Source organism: Microcebus murinus, chromosome 2 (genome assembly GCF_040939455.1).
Source record: "Microcebus murinus isolate Inina chromosome 2, M.murinus_Inina_mat1.0, whole genome shotgun sequence".
In the NCBI taxonomy this organism is placed as follows: Eukaryota; Metazoa; Chordata; class Mammalia; order Primates; family Cheirogaleidae; genus Microcebus; species Microcebus murinus.
Genome location: NC_134105.1, coordinates 110,445,995 through 110,458,416, shown reverse-complemented (window position 1 = coordinate 110,458,416; position 12,422 = coordinate 110,445,995). Strand labels below are relative to the sequence as shown.

The 12,422-nt window shown below is 43.3% G+C and overlaps 1 protein-coding gene across 3 annotated transcripts in view; it reads right to left on the bottom strand.

The window, feature by feature from the left end:
• The window catches only part of DDR2 (discoidin domain receptor tyrosine kinase 2), a 167,643-nt gene that overhangs the window by 117,607 nt on the left and 37,614 nt on the right, over window positions 1-12,422 (bottom strand). The window contains exon 3 of one of the 3 annotated variants that reach the window (XM_076000339.1): window positions 10,178-10,259. The exons of the other annotated variants lie outside the window; for them this stretch is intronic. The gene's annotated coding sequence lies outside the window, so the exon portion shown is untranslated. The remainder of the gene's footprint in view (window positions 1-10,177; window positions 10,260-12,422) is intronic. 3 annotated transcript variants of the gene reach the window in all.

Here is a 12,422-nt window from a genome sequence, read left to right as displayed (position 1 = left end):
ATACAAACCCCATAATTTTAGAATGCCTCATCTTCTTATCTTTTTAAGTCACAAGAGAAATAAAAAACCAGTATTATCCTAACATTAATTCTTTCCACTCCCATGACTCAAAAGCATTGATGTCACCTTTACATTTTACAATCGAGAGAAATTGGTGTTCTATGAATTAAGGTACCTCTTCCCTGCCCTACACTCAGCAGGGTCTTTCTGACATGAAGCCAACACAGTCTATGGGGAATATAGGCGGGTGTTGTTCCCACATCCTTCCTAAACCAGGGCTCCTCTTGGGAAAATGCTTCCTGGCTCCCAAAAGCTGGCCTCTGAGAGGTTCGTTCTGTGCACAAACTTTTTAATGATGTATTAATTTTCCTTGAAAGGTAGGGTAGGGCAAAGAATCTGGAAGTTCATTTAAGCTGATTGTTATACCGACAAAATTAATGTCTTTATATCTAATGAAAGAACTAAAATGGGCAATTAGAGCCCATAATTAAAGAATGTAGGTAATGATGAAATTACAGTGTGCAATGATTTGAAAAAAATCCTAATTATACTCTGTGAACCTGAAGTTCCTGGCACTACCTCACGTTGCTATTTTCATCCCAGAAATTATTTGCATGAGCTCATCTCAGAGGTTTTCCATGTCTCTGAGTGGGTACGTTTCATGGGGACAAAGAGGCCCTGAGAACATGCCCACTGGTAACTCTCACTAACACCAGTCAGCACAGCCCACCCTTAAAGAAATAACCAGTACATTGCAAACACAACAAAACAAGACTATATCTCTCATGATTAATGTGATGGAAAGCTATTGCCTAGACAGTTTTCAAAAATATATCTTTCACCATGACACTATGGGTAGGGATTTGCCTAAATTCTATTTTTTTCATTTAGAAGCATCGTCAAAACATTGAGCCAATCAACTAAGAAACAATAGAGTATACATGAATCTATATATGTGTGTGTATATATATGTTTTCTTTAGCATGTAGACATGTGTGTATATACATATATATTTTTATATATAGCCTTACTATGTATAGTTTTTAAGGGAATATGAAGAAAAACAAGTATATATCATTTATCATATAATTCATGTGGGTCCAGCCACTGGTTTGTGTGCTATCTTGCAAAACAACAATTCTGAAATATAACAGACAATGAGAGTTAGAAAAGCAAAACGTCAAGATACAAGAGGGAAAATGTGGAGAGGCAAGGAGGCAGAGGTTCTGCTGGATGGAATGCTGATATTGTTGGACACTTTTATAAGCGCTACACATATGGTGACCCATTGAATCTCCATCACAGCCCTATGAGATGGACACAGTTGTTGTATAGATGAAATAACAACAGCACAGAGTGGTTCATAACTTGCCCAGGGTAACCCAGCTGGTCAGTGGCAGTCGGGTTTAGAACCCGGGCGTGCGGCTGCAGAGCCTGGCAGTGATCCACCGAAGGCTTTGAGCAGCAGAGTGGCGAGATCCACCCAGAATACGTGCTCTGGTAGCTCCAAAGAGGATGGACTAGAGTTGAGGGAAAACTGTAAGCATGAAGCTATAGCAATTGCCCAGGGAAGTGGCCGAGACCATGTGACTCAGCACTGAGGGTGGCACACAAGGGGAGAGGAGAGAGGAGAGACATCCTGCCAGTAGGGCTGAGAGACTGGTAGGTGTGACAGAGAAGGGAGGCCACAGATGACTACGCGTTTGACCTAAATGGCTAAAAAAAAAAAAAAAAAAAATTGTGATAAAATTATCAGAGGCAGAAAAAGGGAAGGAAGAATACAATGGAGGAGTTGAATTGCTCCCAGATGTTGTCTCTTTCAAATCCCTGCCGACTTCCATGAGCAGATTCAAGGCAAGAGCTTGAATGGGTGATCCGGCTGGAGAGGCTGGTCCGAGAGGGGTCTGTGAACAGAGGAGACCAAAGACAGGGGCAGCCTGAGAAGGCCGAGGGAGGGGACACCCAGGAGAAGGAAAGTGGGGTCACAGAAAGGACGTGACTCCAAAGTAGGAAAGGTATTAGTTATGAGTCATCACCTCCCAGAAGCTTCCTGACCCTAACCCAGACTAAGCCCCACTTCCTCTATCATAACTCACACGCTTGGGACATGGTAACCTTCTGCAAATACTAATGATATGATCACTGCTGTTTATTAAAGTTGCTCAACAGTAAGCTCTGAAAGGACAAGGGTACTATGTGTCTTGTTCGCTACCAAATCCTGAAAGCCTCGTGCTTAGCTTAGTACTAAACAAACATGTCCTGAGTAATAAAGGAATGAGTAGAAGATTGGAGAAACTGAGTGGATGAGAAGTTAGTAGTAGGAACTCATTCCTAGCCCAGTGCTGTTCCTACTGGGCCCCACGACCTCCCCCAAACCACTGCCCACAGCTTCTCAGGGGCAGCCCTTGCAGCTCAATAATGAGCCCCTACAGGATGCAGTCACATGCTACGGAACACGTGTGTGTGTGTGTGTGTGTGTGTGTGTGTGTGTGTGTGTGCATGCGTGTGTGCTGACAGGGTGCAGAGAGGCCAAGCCACAGCCTTCCCCCTAACAGACCACACCCCTCATTTACTGTGAACCTCCCGGCATACGAATAAAAGATTAAATCCAGCATTTCAACCACCATAACAAGCCTGCAATGTTTACCAGGATGAAAGAAGCAGCAGCATCCCACCCCACAGAACTTTGTACCAGAGTCAAATCACTGAAATTAGTGTGTTCTGGCTCCTCAACTCACATAACCACTTGTTCCTGGCAAATCAGAGAGAAGCCACTTACTGTTCCAGATCACATGAGCCTTTGGGCATCAACAGACAACAGAAGCAGCTAGAGGTTTGCACGTGGTTAAAGTAACTGAAGTCGGAGGCATCAGCAAAGCTGAACTTAGTCACTATTATCCCAAGTATTAAATTAGCTAAAAGTTTTTACTACCTAAACTGTGAATGCCCAAAAGGAAATTAGAGGGCAACGGGTTCTTTAATCATCAGTGTCCTGGTCTTTTTGATCTGTCAACTTGGCTAGACTACAGTCCCTAGTTGTTCAAACGCTGATTGAGGTGTTACTATGAAGGCATTTTGTAGATGTGTTTAAAATCGATAATGGGTTGACTTTAAGTCAGGGAGGTTATCTTTGATAATCTGGATGGGCCTGACTCAATCAATTAATTATAAAGCCTTAAAAAAAATCAGAGTTGAATATCCCACATTTGATAGCACGCTAGTAAAATTTATCTTTTCGATGTTAAAAAAAAAAAAAGAAAAAGCAGATCTGAGACTTCCTTGAAGAAGCCAGCACGTCTGAACAGCATGGACAGCAGCTTCAGGCCACATGCAAGAGTTCCAGCCTGCCCTTCCTGCAAGCCTGCCCTATGGATTTGGGGTCTGCCTGTCAGACCCCACAATCACCTAGGCCTCACAATCACCTAGGCCAAGTCCTCGGAACAGACCTCTTCATATGTATCTCCTTAGAGTTCTGCTTCTCTGGTTGAACCCTGACTGATGCAATCAAGAACAGCTCAGCGTAGCTACATCCACTCATGAAACCATTTTTTTTTTTTTTTTTTTTTTGAGACAGAGTCTCGCTTTGTTGCCCAGGCTAGAGTGAGTGCTGAGACATCAGCCTAGCTCACAGCAACCTCAAACTCCTGGGCTCAAGCGATCCTCTTGCCTCAGCCTCCCGAGTAGCTAGGACTACAGGCATGCACCACCGTGCCCGGCTAATTTTTTTTCTCTATATATATATTAATTGGCCAATTAATTTCTTTCTATTCATAGTAGACACAGGGTCTTGCTCTTGCTCAGGTTGGTTTCGAACTCCCGAGCTCAAAGGATCTGCCCACCTCGGCCTCCCAGAAAGCTAGGATTACAGGCGTGAGCCGCCGCGCCTGGCCTCATTAAACCATTTCTGAGTGTTTACTAGGTGCCATGCACTGTCCCAGGTGGCAGAGATACAAAAGGGTGTGGCTGCCTGCAGCTGGGGATGAACGAGCGCCCCACGGGGGTTCCTCCCACCCCAGCCTGAAACCCTTACCTTCAGGTACTGGAGGTTACGCCAAACCCTGTTCAACACATATGCAGTACCTGGAGTTACCCTCTCCCAATTATCCCGTATGATAGTTCGAACGGTGATAAGGAAATAGCATTCATGTTACAGAAGTGAAATCTTCACAGTTTTCCCTAAGATGAGGGCAGAATGCTATAAAAACAGCGAGTTTCTAAGCAGTGACGTGAGGAGGGGGTGGCACAGGGACCAGGGAAGTAGGTCATAAGTCACAAAAGGATGAAGGTGCCCAAAGGGAAAACGGGATCCAAAGACAAACCTTCCTCTCTTCCACCACCAGGCCCAGTCCATACCTTGGAAACCTTGATTCCAGCCAGGTCCCTGCCCTTCTATGTCCCCTTCGCTCCTCTACACAGTCAGAGTGGGCAAAATACGCTGCAAAAGTGGATACCTTTTAGCCTCAAAGACAGCATATATTTTAGAGGCTACAAGTTTGAGGATATCTGATTAGAACCCAAAAAATTTGAAACAAGCAAATTAGGAAGAATAGAAGAACGACCATTCCAACATGTGTCAAATAATCTCTGGGCCCTCCCAGGAATTTCCCATATGAGCCCAGAGGTCCGGCTGGGACTCCACACTGCAGACGTGCAGCACCGTGCCTAAATGAGTTCACTGTGGGATTCAGACACGCCCCCGCATGCATGGAGGGCTTCTGAGATGGAACTTTCTAGAAGTCTATCCGATGAGGAACTGAGGCGCTTCCAGGGAAATTGCTTGTCTTAAGAAAAAGAATATTGAGGCCACAAGTTTGGGCCAATTGACCTGCCTCTCTCAGTGTTGATGGGGAGGGTGAGGTGAGTTCAGTGCAGTGCCTCTCACTCAGGCCAGCCCCTGCTGACAACCTGGCACCCCAGCACTCAGGAGAGGGATCCTCAGGAAAGACTGGAAAAACCTGCTTTTGTTTAAAAAAAAACAAAAACAAAAAAGTATATCTTTATATATAAAAATTTATATTCTCTGCAAGGCACTGAAAACGCCAAACCGAATTGCATCATGCATTAAGATGGAATCCTTTTCATTGGAAAACCCAGACAGTGGCATTAGGAGGATCAGGGCTCGGTGAGACTTGGCAGCTCAGGCACAGCAGAGCTGTTCCAGTGTGGCTTCGGTGGCTGTCTGGCCTGGATGTGCGCGGGGGATGGCGTGGGCTGGCGGCCCGGGAAGTGAGGCTGCCATGGGGATGGTGGTGGCGGCTGCAGCGGGCACCTTCCTGGGACCGCATGGGCATCAGGAGCCTCACCAGCAAACAGCACCACTCGAGCCAGAGCCTGACCCAGGCAGGAAGAAGACAGAAACGGCAGCTGCCTTGGGGTAGGAGAGAAGGCCAAGCTTTGCGCCATGTGAGAGACATCCCTGAAGAGTCCTGGAGCAGTTGGAAGGGATTTTGATGCCATCCAAGAGAAAGAGGTGGGGTTTCTCTAATTGGGGATGCAGACAAAGTCAGAAAAATACTCCTTTGCTATTATAGTAACTCGCTGTTCATCCATATCAGCCTAAAGAAACAAGGATAAAAAAACAGTAACAAAAAATTTAACTAGACCGGGCGGAGTGGCTCACGCCTGTAATCCTAGCACTCTGGGAGGCCAAGGCAGGAGGATTGCTCGAGGTCAGGAGTTCAGGAGTTCAAAACCAGCCTGAGCAAGAGCGAGACCCCTGTCTCTACTATAAATAGAAAGAAATTACTTGGCCAACTATTTTATATATATAGAAAAAATTAGCCGGGCATGGTGGTGCATGCCTGTAGTCCCAGCCACTCGGGAGGCTGAGGCAGGAGGATTGCTTGAGCCCAGGAGTTTGAGGTTGCTGTGAGCTAGGCTGACGCCACGGCACTCACTCTAGCCTAGGCAAGAAAGCGAGACTCTGTCTCAAAAAAAAAAAAAAAAAAATTAATTATGACAGTTAAAAATGGGGGGGGTGGAGGGGGATAACCAGCAGCCCTGTGGCAGGAAAGGCCCTGTTCCAGCCCGTAGCACTCTGCCATAGTCACAAAGCTTGGCAGCCCTGGATCGGTTTTCTGTTGCTGCTATAACGAATTATCACAAATTTAATGGCTTAAAACAATCCAATTATCTGGAAGACAGAAGTCCTAAAATCAGGGTGTCAGCAGGGCTCTGTTCCTTCTGGAGGCTTAAGAGAGAACCCATTTCCTTGTCTTTTCCAGCGTCTAGGTACATTCCTTGTCCCGTGGTCAGCAGTGTAGCATCTTTTCTCCTCTCTTGCCTCTGTTTCCATCCTCACATCTGCCTCTTAACTCTCATCCTCCTGATTCCCTCTTCTGAGGACCCTTGTGTGACATCAGACCCACCCGGATAGTCCCGGATGATCTCTGCATCCCAAGGTCCTTAGCCTACCCATATCTACAAAGTCCCTGTTACCATGGAAGGTGGCATACTCACAGGTTCCACAGATTAGGAAGTGGGCATCTCTCAGGGGTTGAAGGGGCACAGTCTCCTCCAGCCTACCCCCAGCCCCCTGCCAAGCCCCACTACATACCTCTGCCCTCAGCCACCCCTGCCCAAAGAGCTTCCAGGCGCAGCTGCCCACTCGCTCTCTGTGCCTGTCCCGTGGTGCTTGGTTGGCGGAGTCAGATCAGATCAGAGCCAGATAACTTTTCTGCCAACAGGACTCCCTCACACTGCAGGGCACTTCAGAGTTTACAGGGGGCTCTTCCTTTCTCCTGCCTACTCAATCTTCATTAGAGATCAGTCACAGGAGTTGAGAGATCCTATTCATCCCATTTTACAGATGAGCCCCAGGGCTTGAGTGACTAGATAAAGCCACACACTTAGAAAGCAGCAAAGTGGAGGGCAGATCCCGGGCACTTTGACTGCAAGTCACTATGCATTTTGTGATGAGGCTCGCTAGCCTTGTGGAGGTGGCCAGAAAAGTGCCATCCTAAGTGACGAGTCATGCATGGGGAAAGTTCACGTACATTTCATTTTGTTGTTCTAGATCCAGCAGCCATTCATATACCACACCCTGCTACCACACACACACTCCTACTGCAGCATCACGCCCAGGCGGACAGAGGCAAAGAATGAGAAGGGCTCAACAAGGTTTCTGTAACCCCGAAGTTCTTTACTTTGTGCCATGGACACTTTTTGCAGTCTGGTGAAGCCTCTGAACCCTTTCTAGGAATAATGATTTTAAATGCATAGAATAAAAAACATAGGAGTACAAAGAAAAGCAGTTTTATTAAAATATAGTTGTCAAAATATTTAAATATATATATAGTACAGTAATATATGTGCACCTTATCAATCCGCTAAATAATCAAGATCCAGTCAAAGATCTAATAATTACTACAAAGTGGCAATGAATATATACAGTATTTTCAGATAGCTGCTGCAATTATAATGTGCTATGGAAATACCTTTAATTTCCACTAATTAGAGAATGCTAAATGCTAAATTTTGGTTAGAGTTTAGGAAAAAAATATGTAATCTTTTATCCTATTCATGGTCATGGATACCCTTCTAACCAATTCTAATTACATAAACTCTTGTGTGAGCCTCAGATTTAAGAACCTGTATTTTATAGTCCATTCGCCTGCCTCTAGGCAAGTCCATACTTACAGCAAGTAGACAAATGTTGGACATTTAAACAAATTTAAAATTTCAACAGGGATAGAAAATCCATGAACTCTTTTAGCCAGCTAATCCAAATGCTAGGACTTTATTCCTTAAACACTTTCTAAAGTTACATATTTATTTAGATTCTACTCATTTTTAGTTCCCAATAAAGGATAAACTGAATTAAACAAAAATAAATTCAATTTGACCTTTCTATTGTAAAAACAAAATGTTTGCAGAGAAAGTCATCTATATAAATGAGAAACCTTTTTAACCTTTAGAAAGCAAAGTGTTTTCAGGATCTTAGAAAAGTGTGTTATTAGTTTAATGTATGTACCAACAATGATAATGCTCACGATTTCTCTGTTTATGACATCAGGGCCCCTTCACTTTGTGCCAGTGGCCCTTGCTGGCCATGTTTCTTGCTGTTATACCTAATGCAATCATGCAGAAAATAGCCCACGTACAGGAAGATACAGCCGTCTATCTTTGAATGGGCTGGTAACCCCTAACCAAAAGCAAAAAAAAAAAAATGTAGGTCATTTCGAACCCAAGTAAACAGAATCTCATTTACCAATGTGGAAAGAATTACTGTACTAGTAAATGAATAATGCACATAAAGGGATCAATCCCTCTGCCTAGCACATAATAAGCACTCAATAAATATTGCTATTATTATTGAATTATTAACTTAAAAGTATACTTTTCTTTATGGATTAGTAATAAAATAACTAATATTATTATTATCAATGTTACAAATACCTACACAAGCACATCTATAACAACAATGTTCAGTAAGAGACTACGTAATATTCAGATTTGAGAACCTGACTGTGATGCATTCGGAAAATGGGAGAAAACAGATTTAGTTCCCATTCACATCTTGAGGTAAAGCAAGGACCCCTCTGAGGGGCCTGCAGGGCCTCTCCAAGCATGAAAATAAAGAAAAATCTTGAGTCCCTTTAGGGGAAGCTCCAGCCACCTAGCTAGCCTTGAAAAGGGAATGGAAATAACACAGGCCCTCCAAGCAAGTCAGAGTCATGAGGTGTTTTGGTTCCCCATGGAAACCAAAAGATGGCATCCTAACATACGTTCTTAAATTGTTTTTCAGAAACCCCCACTGGATGGAAAATGCAGACAAGAGGGAACTGAGAAATGAACTCTGACAGCTGTTCTTTGTTCCAAATTTCCCCCTGGGGGGCCTGGAGGGAGTCACACCCATTTTAACATTCCTTTCTGCTAATCCAAGAATCTCTAAATCCACCTATGATTTTACAGGCACTCCCAATGCAGAATATCTTGCCCTTGGGGGCCAGACCAATGTGTAACCTCCATGTATTGATTTACAATTTGGCCTGCCTAAAATGGACCCCTGCCCCCTAAAAAGTCTGCCCTGTAAGCTATTGGAGAGTTTGGGTCTCATGTTTTAGCTGCCAGTACTCCGTGCTTGGCACCATGTAATAAAAATACCCCTTTCTCCTGCTGCAGCTCTTGACTTCAGTGTCTGGCTTTGCTGCCCCAGTTTGGTTCAGTAATAATCTCAACTTAAAGTTCTAATGATATTCAATAATCTCCATTTTTTTTCACAGCCTTGCAGCAGGACTCAGAGGCACAATAGCTATATTTCATAAATTAAAATTCAGGATACCAGGTTTGACAAACAGCATTTTCCCCTTAGTTGGTGAATTTATGTGAAAAATCTCTAAAAGTTATCACCTTCAGCAATATTAGTAATAATTTAGTAAACTGCTTATATTGAGAAGAATAAAATATCAACAAAAGGAATATAAAATTTGGCAAAGTATTTTCCAGGCACTATCCTTTGAATATCTGAAATCAGGACTACTCTTAAAAATCTTGCTCCTATTTGTCACCATGTCCATTAGCAAAGATTATAACATGCACCCCAAAGGAACTACACTGCATTTCCTTAAATATTTCCTTTGGTATTTAAATCATGGTAGGGGACTGCCCCTGACTCTATGGCCAGATTCCTGGGAAGAGATAATGTTTCTGCTGAATTGAAGATAAATCCCCCCTGTTTAAGAGTATGTAGAGGTAGGGATGGAATTGTGCCCTAAACCTCAGTACCTACGCTTTTTTTTTTTTTTTTTTTTTAGATAGAGTCTCACTTTCTTGCCCAGGCTAGAGTGAGTGCCGTGGCGTCAGCCTAGCTCACAGCAACCTCAATCTCCTGGGCTCAGAGATCCTACTGCCTCAGCCTCCCGAGTAGCTGGGACTACAGGCATCCATAATTTTTTCTATATATATTTTAGTTGGTCAATAAATACCTATTTTTGGTAGAGACGGGGTCTTGCTCAGGCTGGTTTCGAACTCCTGACCTTGAGCAATCCGCCCACCTCGGCCTCCCAAAGTGCTAGGATTACGGGCATGAGCCACCTCGCCCGGCCCCTCAGTACCTATGAAAGTGGCCTCTAGAAATGTCAAAAAGAATTGCTATCGATGAAGAAAAAACAAAGAAATTAAAAATAAAAAAAGAAGAAGAAAATAATAATTAAAAAAAAAAAGAAAGTGGCCTTACTTGGAAATAGGGTCTTTGCTGATGCTATCAAGCTAGCTAAGGTGAGGTCCTCTGGATTAGGGTGCCATCCAATGACTGGGACCTTTATAAGAGAAAACAAAGGAGATCGGGATGTGGACACAGAGAAACATACACGGGACGAAGGACATGTGACCACCAAGGCAAAGATGGGAGTGATCACAGCAGCCATCAGAAACTAGAAGAGTCAAGGAATGGTGCTTCTTTAGAACCCTAAGATGGAGCACAATGCTTCTGACACCTTGATTTTGCACTTCCAGCCTCCAGAACTGTGATACAATAAATTTCTGTTGTCTTAAGCCATTCAGTTGGTAGTCATTTGTTAAAGTAGCCCTAGGAAACTAATAGAAATAACCTAATCCATTATTCTTTTTTCTGCAGCAGTATCTTTCCCGTAAGTCATAAGCTAAGGTCTGCCATGCCTAACATTCACATGCTTAACGAGGGTTTTTACATGCAGAGAATTGGCTTAGATCTCCCCTGCTGCTGTACCTTTACTTTCAGTGGCTTTGCATTAAAATCGTATTTCTCAACAGGCGCCTGACCCAGGAGCTGTAGTTTGCCAATTTGATTTTTTTAAGTATTGCATGAAAATATCATTTATCTTGATCCTTGAGTTTTCTGGCACTCCCTTAAAGTTTGTATCTCAGGCAAGTGCCTCACTCCCTCATCCTAGTCCCAGCCCTGTCCCTCTACGATTTTTCCTGCTGTATCCATTAGTTTGCATTTTTCCAGGCTGAATTGTTCTCTTTCCTGCCAGCCTCTCTTCCAATGCTCTGAGTAATAATTCTTGGTCTCCAGTGACTCTTAACAATTGATTGCATGTGTGAATTTTAATAACATAGCTGATATTTCCTGCAGATAATTGAGCAGATGTCAATTAAGGCCGAACCTAACCAGATGCCAACAGACAAGCCCTCCCTAGACACTTCCTTGGGGGAGAAGGGTAGCATCATTGTTGGGATTGTTGGGCTGTCCTTTGTAATTCTGCCACATTTATGCAACCTAAGCCATCCTCGCCATTTGGGTATCATATTGAGAACATTGTAAAAGAGATGGTGGCTAATTAAAGGACAACTCATCTTATGCTGGTCCCTCACTCACCACCAGTGTATTTCATCCAAACAATGTCTTTTAAATGTGCTTGGCCGTGAGTTTTTTGTTTGTGTGTGTGTGTCTGTGTGTGTGTTTTAATATAATTTAATGCAACTGCTCGGTCACTGATCCACCCCTCTCTGCCTGGTTGTAGATGGTCCTTCCTGAGTGGTGTTTTATTGCAGTGACGAGGAGTTCTGGATGCCTTTCAAGCCAGTAGGAAATGCAGGCTCCACCAGTCTGTCTGTGTGCGTCTCCTTTCACCCTCCCTTTTCTGTTGTAAAATGGAGTAACAATGTCTGCTCTTCCTTCTCATGATGGTTATGAGTCAAGAGAATAATAAATATTCAAGAGCCTTGGTACTAAGGTAAGTGCTACACAAAAGCTTACAGATACATATGTACGAGGAGATTCATTACAGTATTGTTTATAATCACAAAACACCAGAACTGGGAGACTGGTGGCAAATTCTGGTATATTCAAACAATGAATAATTCCGCTATCATTCAAAAAAAAATAATTGATTTGAAGATGATCAACAAATAGATAAACAGATGTGAATAGTTCCATTTTGCAAATGGGGTATGTGCATGTAGATCCATCTAAGCAACTTTGGGAAAATGTCAGGAAGGATAAGCATCAAACCTAAATGTTGAGGAAATTAGCTGTCTCTGGAGAATTAGAAGAGATGGCTAGGAAGGGAAATTTTACTTCTTATTTTATATAATTCTTAAGTGGTGGGATTAGGGATTAATATCACTTAGTGATTTTCAGGTTTTTAATTTTTTTTAAAAAATTAAGGGAATAAAAGCGCTACGTAAATTCCAGCGCTTCAGCTGCAACCATGTGCCAGATGATTTTGCAGACACGCTCCTTAGGGCATACATTTTTAATCACAACTTCCCCACTACACACAGTTTGTCAACAGCTGGGAGAACTAATCCCACAGCGATAAAAAGGCTTGCTCAAGGTTACATAACTAGCAAGTCAGAGCAACGTCCCAACATCCTCTCTGACTGCAACTCCAGACTCTTGCCACAGTTCACACTGCCCCCATTGCCGTCTGCCCTTCATTTGCTCATTCATTCATTCCACAAATACTTACTGAATGCCTACCCAGGGTTTAGCACCA